General features: G+C 37.3%; 1 protein-coding gene and 1 long non-coding RNA gene across 2 annotated transcripts in view; one reads left to right on the top strand and one right to left on the bottom strand.

Annotated features, from left to right (window-relative positions):
* LOC110439461 (uncharacterized) overlaps positions 1-24,437 on the top strand; it is a 1,085,403-nt gene that overhangs the window by 600,786 nt on the left and 460,180 nt on the right. The gene's annotated exons all lie outside the window — the stretch shown is intronic.
* Positions 9,490-13,552, bottom strand: LOC137491007 (uncharacterized). Its single transcript, XR_012402315.1, has 6 exons — positions 13,498-13,552; positions 12,144-12,249; positions 11,949-12,019; positions 10,565-10,749; positions 10,199-10,402; positions 9,490-9,848 (listed from the first exon to the last, which is right to left on the bottom strand). It is a non-coding gene; the product is annotated as an uncharacterized lncRNA (long non-coding RNA).

The raw sequence follows: 24,437 nt of genomic DNA, 5'->3' as shown, positions 1-24,437 counted from the left end.
TGTCTGTCATCCATGCGACTCCACAAAAATGCATCAAATACTCATTGGTAAAGTTCTTACTGTAGTTTTTCTCACAAACGCTACATGAGATTTGCTTCCTGAGGCAGCCGAGGATGGAAATTGAAGCACGCTGACAGGCACCTGGGAACGGTGGGCGGGGAGGACTAGCCTTCAAGACCCAGTACAAGAAAACCGCAACAAGCTGTAATAAGCTATTAAACAGAAACTTCAGATAGCTATAATAAATAATCTGATGGGTGTTTTGACCTGAAACTTTACATATATTCTGGGGACACAAAAGACTTATATTAAATCAATAAAAAGGGGTAACCTAGGTGCCCTTGGTACAATTTTGAGATTGTAAAAAAATTGTGAAGGATTGTTTGACAATAATCAGTAACAATAATAGTACTGCAAGTGCTATTAGAAGAAAAGCAATCAGTTACATCCGCAAATTAAAATGGTTTAATGTTTAAATTTGAATCTACATTTGAGATAGAAAATTATGAGCTACAAAGATGAAACTGAATGACTGGTCAAATAAACACTTTATTTTATAGTCATGTATAAACAGTAGAAAATAGAAAAAAGTTGGATAAGATACTAGAAATAACTTGGATATAATACATCTAATTGTTGTTACTTGAACAATATATACTTAAACAAGATACTAAAAATAACTTTTGAAACTAGGATATAATACATCAAATTTATTTTACTTAAACAATATACTTAAACAAGATACTAAAAATAACTTTTAAAACTTGCATATAATACATCAAATTTATGTTACCTGAACATTATACTTCAACAAGATACTAAAAATAACTTAAAACTTGCATATAATACATCAAATTTATGTTACCTGAACATTATACTTCAACAAGATACTAAAAATAATTTGTATAACTTGGAATATAATACATCCAATTTATGTGACCTGAACAACATTAAGTTGAAAAAGTAACAAAATAAACCAAAAAAAAAAATTGTTAATTAAATTGGATGGAAAGTAAATGTGTTGTGATCACCAGCAGGACTGATCTCACATGCTGATGCAAAGCACTCCCTGTATCCTAATCTGTATCCACAAACTCGTTTCAAGTTCCCCCTAATTTTTCACCGCTGAAGGGCATAATCACTGCTTACCTGAACCACATGACTCTTACATTCACCTGCTATTGTGTCTTGTCTAGCTGTTGCAGCACCAAGGTTTCCTAAATGGCTACCACCATTTGAAGTCCACGAATGGCCATCGCCATCAGTACAACTGCTGTCTGGGCCGTCGGTGCATCTGTCTGAGCTCTAAGAGCGGGTGTCACTCTGCTGCAGAGCAACAGCTTCCAGAGCCATCCTACCTGCCAGAGACGTCTTACCTGTCAGAGCCGCCAGGACATCTGACCAGCCAGTAACCCATGAACCAAGATCTCCTCAGCTCCATGTCCCAGACCCACATGGTCTGCAGGTTCCAGACCCTCATTGTCTGCTCGCCCTAGTCCCACCTAATCTGCAAGCTTCTGTCCCACCTCTTCTGCACATCCCTGACCAGTCTCATCTGCATGCCCCTGTCCTGCCTCGTCTGCATGCTTCAGACCTTGGGGTGTGCAGACGAGGTAGGTCACAGGTGTGCAGACGCGGCGGGTCAGGGGCGTGCAGACGATGCGGGTCAAGGGTGTGCAGATGAGGCTGGTCAGGGGTGTGCAGATGAGGCTGGTCAGGGGCGTGCAGATGAAGCCGGTCAGAGGCATGCGTCTGCACGCCTCGTCCCAACTTGTCTGCCCACTCCTGATCCACCTTATCTGCATGCCCCAGACCCACCTCGTCTGCATGACCCTGACCCACTTCGTCTGCATGCCCCTAACCCGCCTCGTCTGCACGTCCCTGACCTGCATGCCTCTAACCTGCCTCATCTGCATGCCCCTAACCCACCTTGTCTGCACGTCCCTGACCTGCATGCCCCTAACCTGCCTCGTCTGCATGCCCCTGACCCACATGCCCCTAACCTGTCTCACCTGCACGCCCCTGACCCACCTCGTCTGCATGTCGCTGACCAGCATGCCCCTAACCCGCCTTTTCTGCTCGCCCCTGACCCACATGCCCCTAACCTGTCTCATCTGCACGCCACTGACCCACCTGGTCTGCACGCCACTGACCCACCTAGTCTGCATGTCCCTGACCTGCCTCGTCTGTACACCTCTGACCCGCCTGTCTGCACGCCCCTGACCCGCCTGTCTACATGCTCCTGACCCGCCTGTCTGCACGCCCTTAACCTGCCTGTCTTCACACCTCTAATCTGCCTGTCTTTACGCCTCTAACCTGCCTGATCTGCACGCCCCTGACCTGCATGCCCCTAACCTGCCTTGTCTGTACGCCCCTGACCTGCCTCATCTGCACGTCACTGACCTGCCTTGTCTGCACGCCCCTAACCTGCCACTTCTGCACGCCCCTAGCCTGCCTTGTCTACATGTCCCTGACCTGCACTCTCCTAACCTGCCTCATCTGCACACCCTTAACTCCTCTCGTCTGCACACCCCTGACTCCCCTCATCTGCACGCCCCTGTGGTCTGCCTCATATGCATGGCCCCTGGCCCACCTCGTCTGCACACCCCAATGTCTGAGGCATGCAGACGAGGCAGGACAGGGGCATGTAGATGAGACTGGTCAGGGGTGTGCAGACGAGGTGGGACAGAGGCATGCAGATCAGGTGGGACGGACGAGCAGACGATGGGGGTCTGGAACGTGCAGACCATGTGGGTCTGGGACATGGAGCTGAGGAGATCTTGGTTCATGGGTTACTGGCTGGTCAGATGTCCTGGCGGCTCTGACAGGTAAGACGTCTCTGGCAGGTAGGATGGCTCTGGAAGCTGTTGCTCTGCAGCAGAGTGACACCCGTTCTTGGAGCCCAGACAGATGCACCGACGGCCCAGACAACAGTTGAACTGATGGCGATGACCATTCGTGGACCTCAAATGATGGTAGCCATTCAGGAAACCTGGGTGCTGCAACAGCTGGACAAAACACAATAGCAGGTGAATGTAAGAGTCATGTGGTTCAGGTAAGCAGTGATTATGCCCTTCAGCGGTGAAAAATTAGGGGGAACTTAAAACCAGAGTATGATGGGACACGTAGTTCTGCTGGTGATCACAACACAATGATAGAAATTACATTTTTCAGTAATATACACAATTAAATTAACACTTCTTTTTTTTACAATTTCGAAAACTTGACCACTTTCATGTTGGCATGTTCAATTAACAAAGTCATAGGTAGCTCGCTAAGCAGTTCTTCACTTGTGCCGTGGTACAGCTCCGCCGGCAGCCTAAACTCCTCATAATTAGATCCGAGGAGGATGAACATTTCATCCTCCTCTGACACTCCAATTATCTGCACCTCGCTTGACCGTACCTGCCTCTCACACACCTGCAGAGAAAAAATAGAAATCTTTCTTAATACAAGTTTCTCAATTGTATAATATGCAGTTTAGTTAATTTTTTTTATATATATTTTTGTTTATTGCTTTTCATACACATTGGTTATAATCGTATCAGAAGCTAATTAAAAATTACCAATTAATAATTTTATTTATCTATTTTCAAATGTTTCAAAGCATCAAAGTTCTGGGTAATTAGAATTTTATTAAAGAATTTTCATTTTGAAATAATTAGCCGTTTAATTATTAACAAAGTTAAGTTGCAATACAGCAAAACCTGCCTTTTCCTTCTGTTTAACAATAAAATATGAAGTTAAAGGGTTTGTTCACTCAAAAAGGAAAATTATCTAACTGATTACTCACCCTCAAGTGGCTACATAGTTTTATGAGTGTTTTTCTCACAAGAGAAGATATTCTGATTAAAGCTAAAATACCGTAACTATTGAAAAATCATAGTAGGATAAACAAATACTGTGAAATCAATGGTTACAGTTTTCTTAAAAATATCCTCTTCTATGTTCAAGAGAAGAGATAAGCTCAAACTGGTTTGGAACAAGTGAAGGGTGAATAAACAACTAAATTTTCGATTTTAGTTTTTTCTGTGTCATGTCAACTAGCTACAGTAAGCAGAAGCTTGTAATGCTTGTCCTGCTTCAGAGATCTTCTGATTGCTCTTGCACTGACACTGATGAGCACAGCATGAAAAAGTTCTTATAAAATCTACAAAATGTGCAAAGTGCTGTAAAAGACGTAAGTGTGAAACAGTCATGCCTATTCAACAAGCAATTTTACAAAGAAAACAATAAAAATATGACACATTCTGTGTACACTACACCACTATTACCAACTAACTTGTTTCACATTAAGTTGTGTACCTTCACTCTGGTGTGTGAGGTCGAATTAAATTTCCACCTCCCGTTTGGCCAGGAACTGGGCTTGAGATGGCTGATTTCGATTTGGTCCCCCATTTTTAAATCAGTCAGGGCTTCATCCCGCCACAATGACACCTCGATAAGTTTTGAGCCACTTCGCACATGTAAATCAAGTATGGGAACATCCCCATCCCTAACGGACATCATCCTCACCACTTGTAACTGTAGAAAGAAAAAAAGAGAGAGAGATAGAGATATTTTCAGGTTATTTTCAGACTAGGCACAATTAGGATTTACACAGGAAATACATTTTTTTTGTAAAATGGATTTAATTATTTAGATTAAAAACAAGTCACTCTGGCTTAACATATGTCAGTGCTGTTTTTTTGTCTCAAGATGCACACAAGTAATGTTTTTCTGCCCCCATAGGACAGGCTACTGAAATACTTCAATATAACTGAAACCTAATCCTAGCTTAAAAGAATAGTTAACTCAAAAATAAGAACTGACTCAGTTTATCTCCCTCAAGTGATTCCAAATCTTTGAGTTTGGTTGTTATGTTGAATCCAAACTGAGTTATTTTTAAGAAATACTATGTAAGTAAATGGTTACAGGTTTTCAGATTTCTTCAAAAGATACTTTGTGTGTTTACCTGTACTGCATCTAATTTATAAGATCACGTAATTACTATTTTGTATTATTCAATGTTCATTTTGACATAAACAACTGGCTATTCTCTGTATCCAGCAGCAAAAATAGACTTGGTGGATGCATGCAGTGTGAAAGCAGTAACATGTTAACATGGGCACAGAAAAATATGATTTGCAAATGCACTGCTGACAAAATATGTGTGAAACAGGCATTATAAACACTAAAAAATAAATAGTCTTAGTCCTATTTCCTTCTGACACATGTTTTTTTTTCTAGCAAAGAGAATTACTAAGTGGCCAACACCATCAAATTTTGAACCACCTTCACCTTTTGACAAAAATCAGGTAGGCAGTTACTGCTTCCAACAGACTCCAAGTAATTCTGAAGCATTGTTTAGCACTAAACTTTATTTTTACTTTATTTTTATATATGACAATGTTTTACTTGATAACAATAAAGGAGTAATGCAAAATGTGTTTGTTTCAAGTAGCAAAAATTTGATGACAGGAATACCCCTTTCACCTCACTTTGAGACAGAAGAAAACCATGTGACATGCTATTTACTCACCCTTTCAACAAATCCACTAAGGGATGAGTATCCTCCCTTCTTGTAAAGGTCACCGTCATCGCCACAAACTAAAACAGATGATGGGCAGAGTGCCTCAGTTGCCCTTGCACATTCTTCATTGGTAAATACAAGTGGCGCACTTTTGAATTTTGAACTTGTGGCCCCTAAAAAGATGCATTCCTGCCCGTACTTCATAGACAGCGTGTAGTTCTTAACTACATAGCTCGTGCCCTCCTCGAAGGCTGCTTCCTCTCCACTCTTTGGCGCAAATATGACTTTAGTCCCGTCATATAACGCACTCGTTGTTGTGGTTTTGAAAGAAGATACTTTAATTTGGTTGCCTTCTTGGACAAAAGCCGCCGCACGTTGTACGGTGCGGTTAGACACACAAAGAAAACGGAATGGTGGGGGCCGACTGTATGGACTTTTCTCTGACATCTATAGACAAAAAACAAGCACAAACATGTAAGAATGTTGTTCATATAATTTTCACACACAAATACAAAACTTAATGTCAAACATCTAAAATATCAAAACTATTTATCCAATAATTATAATTTATTAATTTTTTTCCCTCAAACAAAACATGGGCATACACATTTACACACCCTCAGAGGTGAATGATTATTTTTGTAGAATCAAGCCGTTAAAAGATATATATCTAATATTTTATTCTTGACATGATAAAGCATTTGCTGACAATTTTAATTTAGATTGACTTTTCTCTCTTTGAAAAGCAATTATGACTTTGAATGGGTGACGTCAGGCGTTACCGAACTGCATTATGGATCCGTCGGCGCAGCTTCAGAGGCCTTGCTCGGTGCAGAAGTTGGGACTAGAGCTGCGTCCCAAATCGCATATTTATGCACTATTCTACACCATTTTGTAGTATAAATAGTGTGAGTAGTGTGCTCACACTGAAAACTCTAAAAATAATAAGTGCACTTTAATTACCCGGTTGATGCACTCATGCGGTTATACTCACGGCAGGTATTATTTGATAAGTCGGTCGTTTATTTCACTGATTTGGCAACCGTCAAACGTCATCAGGGAAACGGTTTGAATTTCCGTTTAGTAAAAAAACATTAGTGCTCCATTTGGGACACCACTACATACATATACTATCCTGTTGAGTGTGTAAGTGCAAAAGTACATAGTGCATGAGTGCATAGTGTGCCATTTGGGACGCAGCTTAGCTCAACTTCTTAAGCGCCGAGGGTAGCGTCAGCCAATCACAGATCGCTGTATGCAAATACACCAGCTCAGACAGTTACGGCTTGCCATGATACAGTGGCCTATTGCTGACTGAATTTCATTGGCTGACGCTTCTACGACGATCGCTTTAGCCCCAACAACTGCAGACACGCCTTCAGTCAAGCATTGACGCTGAAACCCCGGGGCGTGACCCAGTACGGCATCGTAATCACAGATGGGATCATGAACGACCGTGGCGCGCGCGCTCCGCGTGTTTTATCCTATGTGAAAACGGCTTCAGTAAGCGGAATGACTTCAGATATCAATACAAGGCTGGCGGGGAAGAATGAAAAAAGCGCGTCGAAAGTTGCTGGGCAGAAGGATAACCTATTTCGGCTCATATTCGCGGTCATTTTTTCTTTCGGCCGACTAACGTTATTTTCGGCAGATAAAAAACGCACCCCCTATCCAAATACATAAAAAACCCTTATTATGGCCGCACTGATGTTAAAATTAGTACTATATTGATAAAGAGAACACCAAACGGCTTAGTAACCCCTTAATAATTATCAATTACCTCACGATATCGTCACAAATTTATAAAACTCATAGTTATGTTTCTAAGATAAATAGCCTTGAAAGTTTTATACTTTTACTGGCTGTAAAGACGTTTTCTCACAGAATTTCACCTGAGGTGACTTAAAATCCTGTCAGAAGTGGCTATCGTTCTTGGAGAGTGTCATGAACCTCTACAGTCAGTTATGTAACTTTGATAATTACTCAATATATTAATGTATATTATGTATATTAATATAACTGTTTAAGTTTGAAATTTAAAAGTAAAAGTTACACTTACGTTTTCTGCTCTCTGACTTCTGGCGCTGATTTCGAAAGGAATAAACTGTGTGGACCTGCACCAACGTTACTTCAACGGGGTACGGTCCTATCAGAAGACATCGTCAAGGCCGTGACGTCAAGGCAGCAACCGTCGGCCAATAGGATTTAAAGCAGCGGGAGCAAATAATAATAATAAATAAATAATTCACATATTTTTTGTTAACTAAGTTACTTACTAAATGCTGGTATGCACAAAGCCTTTATTTTAAATTACATTTAATTCAATTTAGAAAATATAAGTGGATACGGTCCAATCAGAAGACATCGTCAAGTCAGTGACGTCAAGGCAGCAACCGTCAGCCAATAGGATTTAAAGCGAATAAAAATTATTATTTTCATAATTCTTCGTTAACTAAGTTACTTAATGCCGGTATGCATCAATCTTTATTTTTAATTACAGCTGATTTAATTTAAAAAACGTTAGTGGATACGGTCCTGTCAGACGTTGTCAAGCCAGTGACGTCAAGGTTGTGATCATCAGCCAATAAGATTTAAAGCCCTGAGAACAAATAATAAATAAATAAATATAAATAAATAATAAAATTCTTTATGAATAAACTGTTTAGATAAATTACATTTGATTAAATTTATTTAGCGTTTTATATATTTCTGCAGAGTCATAATCGTACTAAAACAGCTGAAGAAAGTCATATTTCTTATCCTATAACCCCATCTAGTGGACGGAATGAAGTGCCATAACGGTAATCCCTTGGTAAAACCATTCGAGGTATCCATTCTTAAATAATCCACCTAAAATTGTCATCCCAGTTTAAAGGATGATCTACCATCCTTTAGAAATATATATTTTTAATTGTTGGTCTATGTGACCTGTTTTTGTGCTTTGATATTAAAATATAGTACTATATCAATTACTATATTAATTACTATCACAGTAATTCATGTCTCATGCATGTTATGTTGTCAAATTCCTATCACATTAATCGTTCAATAGTTTATTAAGTCCCCTAGCTGCTAGGAATTACCATAAACTTTGAGCATACATTGTATTTATTATAATAAAATGTGTGTGTATGTGGGTTTGTTTAATTTATTAATAATATGTTTACAGTTACATTACACACGATGATTATGTACCAAATTTCCATTTTTAATGGCTGCTATATTAAATACTTTATAAAATATAGACAAAAGTGACAAAACTATTATTATTATTTTATTATATGTAATTATAATTGCGGCTCGCGGTCGTCATCAGTTGTTTACCACGTGATTTATTCTATCCAATGACATTGATGGAGGTTATGAACTGTCATTCAATTTTGAACCGTCGTCATTTCTACACCGTTGCTCCGGCAGGTAAATATTCACCCATTTCTGAATATCTCTCTCTCCGCTTCTCTCATACAAATAATGGCAATTTATAATTACCCTAATATTACAATAGATGACTTCATTGTTTGCCGTTAGTTTAGGAGAGTAATCCCAGATAGCAAAATACACTCGGGCCAGTTCCGGCTAGATTGTCGCCTGCCGGAGACTAACCCCTCGGCCCAACTTCGGCTGCCGGACTCGGGCCGGATGCCTGTGGACTCACTGCCCGATTCCGGCCCGAATCAAGCGGGCCAGATGCGGCGGCCGTAAGCGAGCCGACGCTGCGCATCCGCGCCGGAATCGGCGCGAGGGTAATGTGCGCTGCGGCCCGGAGCTGGCGCGACTCCGTATTTATACACCTTATAAAACGTTTTGGTATTACATTGGTACTTGATATATGGTATTACAACCATTTGAATTTATATAACAGCAAACACAGGCTATAATGTAAACACAAAGTCTAAGCACTGCGTTTAACCTTTGAATAAAGTGCAAACTGCATACATATTCTGTAACGAAAATAATCAGACAAATGACAAAATAAATAAATGTTAAACGTTTATTGATTGCATGAAAAAAAATAGTACTAAAATTTTATAAATAATTTTGTAGTGCACAAGAATATCAATATAAAAACAACAATAAAACAACACAATAAAGACACACAGAAAGATTTAAACAAAAAATCTAAAAATTACACACAAACACAGATGTTTTTTAAAACAACCCTGTTTTCCCAATAGACTTGAATTAAAAATTTGTAAAAAACAGCTAAATTTTATATGAACCTAAATATAGAAACCAATTTAAGATATAGCAAGAAACATCTTAAAAATACCAATGACAATCCGTAAAATATCCAAGTCAAACTTGTTAAAAGTACTGCAGAATTCTGAAGAAACATCTTGAAACATTTTTTAATAAAACGTTTAAATAATAATAAACAAACAAATATATATATATATATATAAAATTGCAGAAGTATAAAGTCAAACTTTTTTTTAAATAAACTTGAACAAAATCAATTGCACAAACAGCAAGACATGAGTGAGATGATTATACATTTCATATATATACACGTCTTGTGCAATTTTATATTTATAATTTTACTTGTATTACGTTTATTAAAAATGTAGCAATATGTTTCTTCAGAATTTGGCGCACACACATACCATACATATATATATACACACAAACACACATATATATATATACATATACATATATATATATATAAATGCAAATGAAAGAAACAAATTGTTCAAGTATCAGGGAACATCCTAATACACTTAAAATGTTGTTTAAAAAATAAAACAAAATAGTGATGTAGACATTTGACACATTAGCTTTCTCTTCTTTCTTCCTCCATCCCTGTCAGGGGCAAGTTGTAGCTACCTTGTAATGCATTTTTCCACTTCTTTATCAGTGGCGTGGTATGGACATTTGTCCTCGCTCCATCTGTGATTAAAAGATAAACAGATAATTAGTAGTGAACAAGTACTAATGTAAAAAAAAAAAGAAAAAATTAGGAAAAAAGTAGGCTACCTACGAAGCAAAAACACTATCAAAAAAAACAAATAAACTTAAAACACTTTGAAATTAGCAAGAGCTTGAACTTACCAGTTTCTTCATTTGTTCGGGCTGCTCCTTTAGTTGATTTTCAAGCTTTTCCAAATCAAATTGGCCAAAGGAAGGTCAAATGTGTTTACATCTGGAATTTCATCACGTCTGTTTTGGTTTTGTGAGAATCAGGCCCAGCTGCTGCTTTATGACGTTGCATGATTTTAAAACTTCAGTCAGTCGTGCTAAAAAAGAAAAATAACAGATTAGTATAAATCAACCTGTAGCTTATTCTCATACAACTTCTGTAAATACAACAGTGGGTTAGACACTGCTGATATTCTCTAGTTGATCTTTACTTTCTAGCTGCATTAAACCTTAACAAATTTAGTGATGTCTTCAATTCTTACAAAGACATCACGAGATGCAATAAGTTCTGTCTTGATCTCAAACTGCACTAGAACAAAGACTGTAAATGTTCATAGGTGTACTGCAGGAGTGTCCAAACTTTTTGGGCCGAGGGCCAGATGCAAAAAAACAAACGTTGTCGCGGGCCAAATTTTACATACATCACACAGACACACACACACATATATATATATAAATACAGTTGAAGTCAGAATTGTTAGCCCCCCTAAATTATTAGCCACCGTTTATTTTTTCCCCAATTTCTGTTTAACGGAGAGTTAAACATTTTTTCCACACATTTCTAAACATATTAGTTTTAGTAACTCATTTCTAATAACTGATTTATTTTATCTTTGCTATGATGACAGTAAATAATATTTGACTAGATATTTTTAAGACACTTCTATACAGCTTAAAGTGACATTTAAAGGCTTAACTAGGTTAATCAAGTTAACTAGTCAAGTTAAGGTAATTAGGCAAGTTATTTTAAAACAATGGTTTGTTCTGAAGACTTAAGGGGCTAATAATTTTGACCTTATAATGGTTCATGAAAAATTTTAAACCGCTTTTTATTCTAGCCGAAATAAAACATAAGTCTTTCTCCAAAAGAAAAAATATTATCAGACATACTGTAAAAATGTCCTTGCTCTGTTAAACATCATTTGGGAAATATTTAAAAAAGAAGAAATAAATCAATGAGGGGCTAATAATTCAGACTTCAACTGTGTGTAGACAGACAGACAGACAGACAGACAGACAGACAGACAGACAGATAGATAGATCATAACAAGAACTGCTGCTTAATTGAATGCATGTAATAGCGACACCCGGTGGTTATTTATTGAATTACGTTCATTTTTGTATAGCGGGACAGATTCTATTGATATTTATAAAAAGCCGGGCCGTAGTTTGGACACGCCTGGTGTACTGGAATGTACATTATCTGTGCATCTTGATGGTGGTCTTAAGATTTCTGCCATAGTCATTGATGGTGATGGTACTTGTGGTGCTGCCTTGATTTCTGAAATCTTCATACCTGCCTTTTATCCAGCCTCTTTGTTCCAAGTAATTTTTCTTCATCATGGTATAGATGTGTCTATACTGTCCCTTAATCAGATACATTTACAAAACAAAACATCACTTTAGTATAGTGCCAGGGCAAAACTCACAGGTTGTAATAGATCAATGACATAATGTTGACAGTATGTGTTTAAAATAATTGCAAACAAACCTGTTCTGTCTTTAGATGTATGACAGGCAATCATCGTCCTCATCTGTCTACCAGTCAGAAATCACAGTTGCGTGTGGATGTTTGAGTCGAGCTTCCTCATATGCATCTATAATAAAACATCACATTGTTGTTAACCTCCCGTAAAGAAAAGTTCAAATCCTGAAATACTATCAAAGTTAATTAATGCATATAATACCTATAGTGTAAATAATCGGTACACAGAAGGTTGCACAAGATTTATTCGGAGATTCATGCAGAGTGACAGCCTTATGAATCTGAGACATAGATTTGTAAGATGGTCAAGCACATGCATTATTCTGTACCCATGAAGATTAACCTACCATTGTGAAAAATGTTTGATGATGATAGCCAATAACAATAAACCATTTCAGCTGTTTGTGAAGCAATTAGTAATGTAATGTCTGAAAAGCTCAATCTATGTTGAAAATGTATCAGCAGTTTACAGCTTATAATGGACTTTTAGCACACAACTATAACATGCCTATTCACGTTCAAAAGAGTGTGCCATTGACTTCTTTGGTCGTGATGTGCTGCAAAATGATCTCACTAACCTTTGTTAAACAAGAACAATAAGACTTAACCAACAAATATTGTTACCCATTCATTTAAATCAGAATTTATCACTGTCAATAACATAAAAAACAAAAAAAAAAACATCAAAATCTGCTTTAAGACGTTCAGTTTTACATTAACTGACCATTACAGCTTGAACAAAAGATATAATTGATTCACATAGGCTAACACATATGAATTAAAGTGCATAGTAATATATTTCTCTTGGATAATTTAAAGAGAATAGTAAACAGTCGAGTTTCGATCATTTTCGTGACTAACTGCATAAACAAGATAAACAATAATATTTTATTAATCCAAAACGATTAGTTTTTATTTACACATAATCACAGAATTAATACTGTTGGATAAGTATACGCCAGTACAATGATTTTTTCAACATCCACGGTACTTTATAATGTTAAATCAGGAAAAAAACACGTTTTGCCAAGTTAGTAAATGGATTCGTCTACAGAAGCTTTCTTTAACGCAAAGTTAGCATACACACAAATTCGTTTCATGTTTCTTTAAAATAATTAAAATAGTTTTCAGTTACTACACACGTTACAATCTAACATTGTGTAAAAGGAACAGGAACTTTCAGACGTGTTTGTAACTGTTAGCGTTAGCATACATTAGCTCCAGTCGTGTTTCTTAAAGCAAGTTACATTTCGTATCAAACTGTTTTAAATTACTAAACACTGTTACAACCAAACACCGTGGAAATGTTTTAAGCTCTAAATTCGCTAATTATACAGAACACAAGCAGTAAAAAGCTTACCTTTCTGACCGGAATCCACTTGAAGTCTTTGAAAAACCAAACTTTTTCTTCTTGTGATCTTCGTGCCATGGTGGTTGACAACCAGCTTTTTGGAGCATTACCGCCACCGTCTGGATTGGAGTTTGGATCAGGAATTTAGTAACGCATGTGTTTATTATGAAACCAACTTCTGCTTTAAAACAAAAACAGTCAGCACAGGAGCGTGCTATCTCAAAAATAAGCGAATTTTACATAGTTTTTCTCTAGATGACATGTATAATCTATTTATAAATAATATTGTTATGTTTGCGTCTAAACATTGCGACCATCCACACTAAATATTCTTTTTTTTTTTTTTTTGCTATAGTACCATGAATATTTTCTCAAATTATCATTAAACGTGGCGCTAACAGATTACTAGATAAAATAAGAACTTAATCGGTTGCCATCAGCCGAGTCCTTGCAAGAAGCGGCCAGGATATGGTTGACCGGAATCGGGCCAGTGCTTTACAGCCGCATCACAACCGCATGTGCGCGAGCGAGCTGCGGGCCGCACTCGGCCCGGATAACACTCGCCGATGCCGAGTCGGAGCCGGAGGCGCCGGGGGGCAGCCGAGCTCGGGCCGATTACTGCCTGCTATCTGGGATACCTTACTTGTAACCTGTATATAACATTCAATCAATTTGATAAACTTGTTCCCGTTCAAACTCTAACGGTTAACGGTCGTGAATGGAAATGTCGTTTTCAACTAACAGCTCGTAAAATAAACTCCACTTTACCGATTTTATTTTGAGTGCAGTTATAGTACAACTTAGTGTTTGACTTACTTTTTATACAGGTGGCTAAGTTATTAATCTGTTTCTTCGTTTCTTTTTCTCCCTTTCTCTTTTTTGCTGACAGATTGTTGATTCTGTGCATGTAAGTATGTTTAATGCCAAATTCTCAATATTTGCATTCAGAGTCATCATTTACATACTGCATAAATCATTTCAGTTATAAAAAGGCACTATATTAAATGCATTGTAGTTATTTTGTATTAAAACGTGTTCCTGTATGTTTACATAAGCTCTCTTATTAAGTTGGTTTATACTGTTAAAATAAAAAACAATGGGTGGCGCAGTAGGTAGCGCTGTAGCCTCACAGCAAGAAAGTTGCTGGTTTGAGTCCTGGTGGATCAGTTGGCATTTCTGTGTAGATTTTGCATGTTCTCCCTGTGTTGGCATGGGTTTTCTCCAGGTGCTCCAGTTTCTCCCACAAGTTTTTCCTCTAAAGACATGCGCTATAGGTGAATTGAGAAAGCTAAATTGTCCATAGTGTATGTGTGTAAGTGAGAGTGTATGGGTGTTTCACAGATGGGTTGTAGCTGAAAGGGCATCTGCTGTATAAAACATATGCTGGAAGTTTTAGTTAGTTAGTTAGTTAGCAGATCATTCAGCTGTGGTGAGCCCTGATTAAAGGGACTAAGACGAAAAGAAAATTAATAAATTAGTATAAAATAACAAAAACATTAACATAACTTTTTTCTTCTCTCTGTTTTCAGCAGAAGACATCGTTACGATTGTGGTAAGTTCTCTAGCCTATCTGAATCTTTAATGTATGGTTAATAAACCATGACATTGAATCATACATGCTTTATAACATGTGTACCCCCCTCACCCTGCCTTTTTTTTTTTGCTTTTCAACAGCAACTGAATAATACCCAAAAGGCACTTTTAAGTGCCACTCAGACCCAAGTCTCTCATTTTTTGACATGTAAGTACATTTTCTAAAAATATTTATTATATTCAGTGTCTTACAAATAATTCAAGTATGCATTTAAGTAGTAACTCAATTATGAGTTCCCATGCTTCTTGACAGTACTTGAATTTCAGACATATGAATTCTTCAATTTAAAGTTTATGGTGTTATTTTAACAACTGTACTGTGCTGCTGTCAAAAACTAAATACAAAATAAAACAGCTTAATTTAAAAACCTCAAATTTAGATCTTGTACAACAACTATGACAAATGCACTTTTATGAATGTTTGAGAAACCCATTTGAATATTACCTGTATTGAATTCAGTGAAATTTAGTTCTCTAAACAGGACTGTTTAAAACGGTCAAAATTTATACAGTGCAAAGCGTAAAATGCAGTGCTCCATCTTTAAAAAGGTATATGAGTGTAACATACGGAAGAGTGTCTTTAGCACATTTGAATGTAGAGAAGTGAAAATCAAAAAATAATCTGCATATTCTCAATTGTTTACAGGTTTGTATGCTAGTTAACATCCTAAAAATCCCTTGCTATATGCATTTAAAATTAATCAGTTTCTGGAATGCATTTAAACAAATATTGACAAACTGTTACACTTATTGTTGTGTAAAAGTACCATGAAAAACACAGTTTAATAAAACAGTACATGTTTGGTAAAAATTGAAGAAAAAAATGCAATGTAAGATATGAGCTAATCTTAATTTATCTTTTTTGCTTTTCTACAGCAGATTGGACATTTTTACGGTCTATGTAAGTATAATATCTTATTGTTAAAATATGATTTTGTTTGATATCTTTTTTTTAAGTAGATTTGTGAGTTCTCATCACTGCAGTAATATATCCACCTTATTTTTCATTTAAGAATGGGTACAGCCACTATAACCTTTAGCCGCCATAAATGTGGCAAGACTGCCATTCTCCATCACAAGATTTCAACCACATAAAAGAGCTTGTTATAGAGCTGAATTTTTCTTATCATAGTATTTTTCATTCACTAAATTGTCACAATCAATCTGCTTTGTAGCACACCATTTACTCTCATTTGATATTCATAGTCGTTTACACGTAGAGGCAAATTAATCTAAACGCAGAAAAGCACTTTTTTATTGCAAAATAAGGTGGATACTTTTGTATGCTTAATTTGTCAAAATTGTAACAGTTTGTTTTGTCTCTCTCTCCTTGTCTGTCTGTGTGTGTGGTGTACGCGTGTGTGTGGTGTGCGTGTGTTTTTTGAACCAAAAATACAAGAGATTCTGAGCCCAAATACAAGAGATTCTGAGCCCAAATACAAGAGATTCTGAGCCCAATTACAAGAGATTCTGAGCCCAAATACAAGAGACTCTGTGCCCAAACACAAGAGACTCTGTGCCCAAATACAAGAGACTCTGTGCCCAAACACAAGAGACTCTGTGCCCAAACACAAGAGACTCTGTGCCCAAATACAAGAGACTCTGTGCCCAAATACAAGAAACTGTGCCAAAATACAAGAGATTTTGTGAACCCATATACAAGAGTTATTGTGAAGCAATTTTGTGAACCCTAATACAAGTGATTCTGAGTTTTGTGAACCCTAATACAAGTGATTCTGAGTCTTGTGAACCCTAATACAAGTGATTCTGAGTCTTGTGAACCCTAATACAAGTGATTCTGAGTTTTGTGAACCCTAATACAAGTGATTCTGAGTCTTGTGAACCCTAATACAAGTGATTCTGAGTCTTGTGAACCCTAATACAAGTGATTCTGAGTTTTGTGAACCCTAATACAAGTGATTCTGAGTTTTGTGAACCCTAATACAAGTGATTCTGAGTTTTGTGAACCCTAATACAAGTGATTCTGAGTTTTGTGAGCCCTAATACAAGTGATTCTGAGTTTTGTGAACCATAATACAAGTGATTCTGAGTTTTGTGAACCATAATACAAGTGATTCTGAGTTTTGTGAATCCTCATACAAGTGATTCTGAGTTTTGTGAATCCTCATACAAGTGATTCTGAGTTTTGTGAACCCAAATACAGCCAATTTGATTTCAAATAAAAGATTTATCAGTTTTTGTAAATAAAAAAAAAAAAAGTGAATTCCTAGTTAGTTGCATTGAAATTTCATTTAAATTCCAGCAGTTCCAGAGAAGAATTGTTGACTACTGCACTCAGCTGTTGTATTCAACGAACATACATTTTTCAAAGATTACATTGGCAAATCAATTTGCTTGAATTTATATTCATAAATATTTTTTTGTGGTCCAGCATAACACAATTATATGGTGAAATAAGTTATATTGTGTATTGTACAACCGCATGCACAACAGACATTAACACTGACAGTGACCTAATAAATTTTTATTGGTCAGTTCTGTATTTTTAAACCAATTGTTGCTATCTTTTACATACATTAAGAAATTGACATTACTTTGAATTCAAATATTTGTATCAGTTTAGTGTATTACACATTTGCAGAGTTTTATTGAGCGAGTTAGACATAAATACAATTTTGCTGATATTTAAAGTTTTTGTTAAACTTGTGAAGCTATTTTAATAAATTAAATTGACTGAAATAAATTTTTTACTCAGCATTTTTTCTACTATTATTGTGTTAATTATTCTTTAAAAAAGTTGCCACAATGCCCAAAAAAGGAAAAAGAAGTGCAATCCAGAAGCAGCGCCGGAAAATAGAAGCTTCAGGTGACAGTATTTGCATCACAAAGTCTGTACCAGGTAATGAAGATGTCAACCCCTATGTGCTCTCTGTTACAGCATCCCACTGTCAAACCGATGAAAGGTATGGTGAATACTCCAATGGCCGTCAGTGTACCTGCAATGCGTTAATGTTTCTAGCTGTGCACAATGAGTGTAATGAGCTCAAGAGTTTAGATTTGGACTACGTTTTACAGAAAGGTGATGCTTTGTACACTAGTGTCAAACGTACACTGCAGAATAAGGGACAGTTTGTGGACAATTTTCTCAATTTTGACGAGCTTCCTACTGTTATTGAAACAAGCTTACAGTGCTACAACATCCTTAAACATCCCCAGAAGTTTGGATTTCTCAGAGACAGACCGGCTCTTGGCGAATATGAAAACCTTGAGAACACCCTCCAGTGTCTCAGAACTGATGTAAGTGATGCACTGATGCTCTGTGGAGGCTGGTGTATTGCTGTGTTTAGAGATCTTTCAGGAAGGTTTGGTTATTTTGATTCGCACTGCAGAGCTTCAGATGGCATGGTTGCTGATGAGGGTACAGGTACTGCTGTGATGCTGACATTTTTCTGTTTAGAGGATATGATTGAGAGACTGTTACTGCTGTTTCAAGGGTGCTTAAGACTGAGCAATTGTGAACAGTTTGAACTGCTTCCTTTATCATTTTCAAACATAACTGCAGAAATTTGTGTAAGCAGTAAAACTTCACTGAACAACATTGTAGAGCCATGCGTTATTTCTGGATCATCTGACAACATTCCCTCTGGTAATCAGCAATGTAGATCTTTTGACAACATTTCACTGGATTCATCTGGTACACCATTACCATTATATCGTCAGGGTTCCCACTTAAATGATGTAAATGAGAAATCAAAGAAGCTGAATAAGACTCAAAGAGAGAGAGCATACCAAAAACAACTGCACAGTAATACAGCTAATCAAAAAGAAATTATAAATTACAAAGCAAGTGAAGAATACAGGGAAAAACATAAGCAAGCCATGAAAAATAACTATTGGACTAATGCAACTTTCAGAGAAAAACAAAAGCAAGCCATGAAAAACAATTATGAGAAGAACAGTGAAAAAATCAGAGAAAGAAATAAAAGTGCAAGCCTTTCAAATTACAGAGACAATAAAGAATACAAAGAGAAAAAGAAGCGTAATGCAAAGAACAAATATAAAAATGATGAACAATACAGAGAGAATAAAAAGTGTAAAGCACTAAACAGTTACAGACGTGATGAACAATACAGAGAAAACAAAAAGTGTAAAGCTATGAACAGTTACAGACATGATGAACAATACAGAGAAAACAAAAAGTGTAAAGCGATAAACAGTTACAGACATGATGAACAATACAGAGAAAACAAAAAGTGTAAAGCGATAAACAGTTACAGACATGATGAACAATACAGAGAAAAGAAGAAGAAGAATGTAATTAATAACTACAAGAATAATAAACAATACAGGGATAGACTAAAGAACTACGTCATTATAAATTACCGAACAAATATTAAATATAAGCAGCAGCATATGCAGTATGTTGTTAATAGGTATTTAAATGACCCTGTTTTTAGACAAAAGCAAAAAAAATATTATTCAAACAGGTGCAAAAATGATTTGAACTTTTATGAAAAAAGAAAAAAAATGTTTCAACAACTCTATCACTTTGGTTCACAATTTAGGTCCCGCCACAAAGCATACTATTTATTTAAATCACAAAACAAAACAGCTGCACTCAAGGTACTTCACAAGATACAGTGTGCAGAACAAATACAGTACAAATACAGATTAATAGATCATGTTCACCAGGCAACAGAAAATCTTGGAAATAGTAAGCCAGTTAAAATACAGAAAACAGACAAATTAAGGGCACTGAATATTTTTAGACATGTAATAAACCAGGGACCTACCTATGTCTGCACATGCTGTGGAAGAGCACTCTTTTCAAATCAAGTGCGCAGTTGTAATCATGAAAACTATCAAAATAACCCAAGAGTAGTTTCCTTATGCCTGACAGGTAACTATGTTCACTTCTGCTATGACTGTCCTGATCAGTGTGCTTTTGAGAATAGAAATACAGAATGGATCTGTCACTGCTGCCATACAACCCTGAAGATAGGTATAATGCCAGACATTGCTCTGGCCAATAATCTTCAGTTCACTGCCATTCCTCCAGAACTCTCCGATTTAAATATTCTTGAAAGACATGTAATTGCAAAATACATTCCCTTTGCTAAGATTTTGGCACTTCCTAAAGGGCAACAGCGAGCTATAAAAGGAGCTGTAATTTCTGTTGCATCTGATGTAGAATCAACTGTAAATAATTTACCCAGACCTAGAAGTGAGTCACAACTGCTTACAGTGAAACTTAAAAGACGCTTGTGCTATCAAGGTCACTATCAGTTTCAGACTATGAACATGCACAAAGTCGTGTCTGCTTTGCAAAAACTTAAAGAAATCCATTCAGAATATAACAATATTGTAATTAACAAGGAACTATCAGCAGAGGATATGCTTAATGATCATGGACAGCCTACAAATGAATCTAATGTAAATGATGAACCAATGGACACTGACTGCTGTGGCCCAGGAGAAAACACTGTACATCAGAACAATGACAATCAAAATGATGGCAGTGGTGAACCTGAACCACCTACAGAACAACAACATGGTCTCGTTTTGGATACATGTCTTCAGCCCCCAGATCTTGGACAGCAGTTATTGTCATATGATGATGGAGTATTTTGCATTGCTCCAGCAGAGGGTAACAGTCCTGTTAGCATTTTTAAAATTCCAAAACTTGAATCAATGGCATTTCCTGTGCAGTTTCCTGATGGCAAGAACACACTTGATGAGTCTGACAGAGCAAAGCATGTTTCTCCCAGCAGATACTTTAACACAAGGCTCTTCTCTATTGACAATCGCTGTGCAAGGGATACAAGCTATATATTTTTTGCACAATTTGTGACTGAAATGCATTTGGCCAAATCAAGTATGTCTATCCAGCTAAGGAAAGCAAAACCCATGACCCGTGATGGACGGAGAATAAACTGCTCACTGCTTCAGGATAAACAGGAATTAGAAAAGCTTGTGAATAATAAAGATGCAACACGTTTCATGCAACCATTAAGAGGGACTCCAGCATACTGGGAGAAAACTCTCCGTGATTTGTTTGCAATGCTAAGGCAATTAGGGACTCCTACATTTTTCTGTACATTTAGTGCTGCTGAGATGAGATGGCCTGAAGTAATAACAGCCATTAAAGCACAACAGTGTGAAACTGTTAACTTTTCAGAATTAGACTGGTCAGTAAAATGTGAAATCCTGAGAAGCAACCCAGTCACAGCAATGAGAATGTTTGAAAAACGAGTTGAAGCATTAATGAGAGATTTAATCATGTCACCTGCTCAACCTATCGGTGAGGTAATTGATTTTTTCTACAGAGTAGAGTTCCAACAGCGTGGCTCACCACACATTCACTGCTTATTTTGGGTTAAAGATGCTCCAGAGTTTGAAACAGATCAAGATCAGGTGGTTTGTAATTTCATTGATAAATACATCTCATGTAAATTACCTGACCCAAACAGAGACTCTGAACTGCACAAAATTGTAACTGAAGTACAGATGCACAGTCGTAACCACTCCAAATCCTGTAAAAAATACAAGAAACACTGTAGATTTGGATTTCCTAAACCACCCATTAATAGAACCATGATAACTCGTCTCAGACTTGCTCCTGCTGGTCAGTCAGATGAAGAGACAGAAGCAGAGGAAAAAAGAAAAGAAAGCATTGCAAAAGAACAGCTACAGAAAGTGTGGGATCTACTTAATGACTCAACTAAAAGCTTTGAATCAATAACACAGCTGCTTCGAGAAACAAATATGTCTTATGAAGACTATGAGACTTATATTGAATGTATGTCAAAATCAAATACAATTGTCATGGAGAGACGACCACAGGACTGCTGGGTGAATGGCTATAATCCACTATTGTTAAAAGCCTGGAATGCAAACATGGACATACAGTTTATTCTCAATCCATACAGCTGCATCATGTACATTCTGTCATATATTTCGAAAGCAGAACATGAGATGAGTGATTACCTCAAGAGAGTGATGAAAGACTCAAGCCATGACAATCTTTCTGAAAGTGAGTGCATGAAGCAGGTCATGAATGCCTATTCAAAGAACAGAGAGGTCAGCGCTCAAGAGGCAGTTGCTCGCACATGCAGTCTGAAATTAAAATCATCATCACGAGCTGTCATATTCATACCTACAGATGACAATGCTGTAAAGATGAGTTTACCGATGAAGTACTTACAAGCCATGGATGATGATGTAGAGAATGTGTGGATGACAGGATTGCCAGACAAATACAAGGCAAGACCAGCCAGACCTGAATTTGAGAACCTATGCATGGCTGAATTTGCAAGCGAATACCGCATTGTTTATGGAAGACAGACAAAAGGTAAAAATGTTTTGCCACTTCAAAATAATATGGGGCACATACAAAAAAGAACAAAGGGAAAACCTGCTGTCATCAGATTTGCACGTTTTTCACAGCAAAAACATCCAGAAAAATTCTATGGAACTCTGCTGAAACTCTATTTGCCACATCGCACAGATGAGCAGCTGAGGTCCACAAGATTCCCCACATATGTCTCATTTTACACTCTTGCTTCAGTAAAACTCACAGTCATTGATGGGCTGCAGCGTGTGTGCAAGATTGTTAATCAGAACCGTGAGAAATTTGAGAAGCATAATGAGGATTTAGAAAAGGCAATTGAAGATTTTGAAAAGAATGGTCCAATTGAAGATGCATGGACTACACTGGCACCAGCAAATGAACTGATCCGATTGGAAAGCATAATGGAACATGAACCCACTGATCCAAATGAAGTGAATGAGCAAGATGACATCCCTGATTACATAGTATCTAGATCTGTCAGTAACACAGCCATGCCACTCGTGGAAGCTGCCCAGCTCAATCCTGCACAGATCCGCAAAATGTATCAGAGCTTGAATCAAACACAGGCTTCTATATTTTATGGTGTACGAGATTGGTGCAAAAAGTGTGTTTCTGGTGAAAACCCACAACAGTTTTTGTATTTCTTAAATGGAGGAGCAGGTGTTGGTAAATCTCATTTAATTAAATGTATTTTTGCAGAAGCAACTAAGATACTGCAAAGGCTTCCATGCATGCGAGAACATACAGACATTTCAAAGCCAACCATACTTTTAACTGCATTCACAGGCACTGCAGCTTTTAATATCTCAGGCAAAACACTACACTGTCTTCTGAAGCTTCCAAGAAGCTTAAAGCCTCCATACCAGGGCCTGGGAAACAGCTTGGATGAAATCAGGGCAGATTTTTCTAATGCACACATTTTAATAATTGATGAAATATCCATGGTGTCAAAACAGTTGTTTGCCTATGTAAATTGGAGGTTGCAACAGATTAAAGGTAATCAGAAACCCTTTGGTGGAATGTCTGTTTTAGTGGTGGGAGACTTCCAACAGCTGCCACCTCTAGGAAGGGCAAAACCACTTTGTGTGTATGAGGGCCACATTCCAGACTTTTGGAAAAATAATTTTCAGATGATAACACTAACACAAATAATGAGACAGAGGGACGATTTTGCATATGCTGAGCTGCTCAACAGGCTGAGAGTGAAACAGAAGCATGAGAGGCTGACTGATGCAGACAAGCACATGCTGCAGTCTGTAATAAGATCCTCCCTTGAAGAGTGCCCATCCGATGCATTACATATCTATGCAACCAATAAAGAGGTAGATAATCACAATACAGCTGCCATACAATCTCGTTTTTCAGATATAATAATCATTAATGCAAATGATTACAAAAAAGATCCCAGAACAGGGGAAATGAAAAGACAAGCAGCACCATTTAAAGGAGACAGAGGTGACCTCATTGACACAATACAAATAGCTGTTGGAGCAAGAGTAATGCTTACCAGAAATATCGATGTGGAAGATGGACTGGTAAACGGCACTTTTGGCAAGGTGGCAAAAGTAACAACTCACAATAGAGATGGTGCTACATTTGTAAAATTAATCGGCCTGCATTTGGATAATGTGAATGCTGGGCAGAAGCATCGAAACAAAGTACCCGATGGAGATGACAGCATTGTCTATATTGAGAGGTCAGAAGAACCACTGAAAAGAAAAGGAACTGTTCGAAGACAGTTTCCCATGAAGCTTGCTTTTGCATGCACTATCCACAAAGTTCAAGGAATGACGACTGATTGTGCTGTTGTATCTCTAAAGAACATATTTGAACCAGGCATGGCATACGTTGCACTCAGTAGAACAACATCACTTACTGGCTTGCATGTCACTGACTTTGATGAAAAGAAAATTTTCTGCAATCCAGAAATAGGTGCCTCCTTAGAGACTATGCCAACAGTGGACTTTCACAATGTTCAGCCTCTTCTACACATTTTACAAGATCCAAACCTGATTTCAGCTCTTAAAATTGTTCATCATAACAC

This window comes from Danio rerio, chromosome 4 (assembly GCF_049306965.1).
Source record: "Danio rerio strain Tuebingen ecotype United States chromosome 4, GRCz12tu, whole genome shotgun sequence".
NCBI classification, from domain to species: Eukaryota; Metazoa; Chordata; class Actinopteri; order Cypriniformes; family Danionidae; genus Danio; species Danio rerio.
The sequence above is the reverse complement of the archived record's forward strand: the minus strand, read 5'-3'. Positions and strand labels throughout refer to the sequence as shown.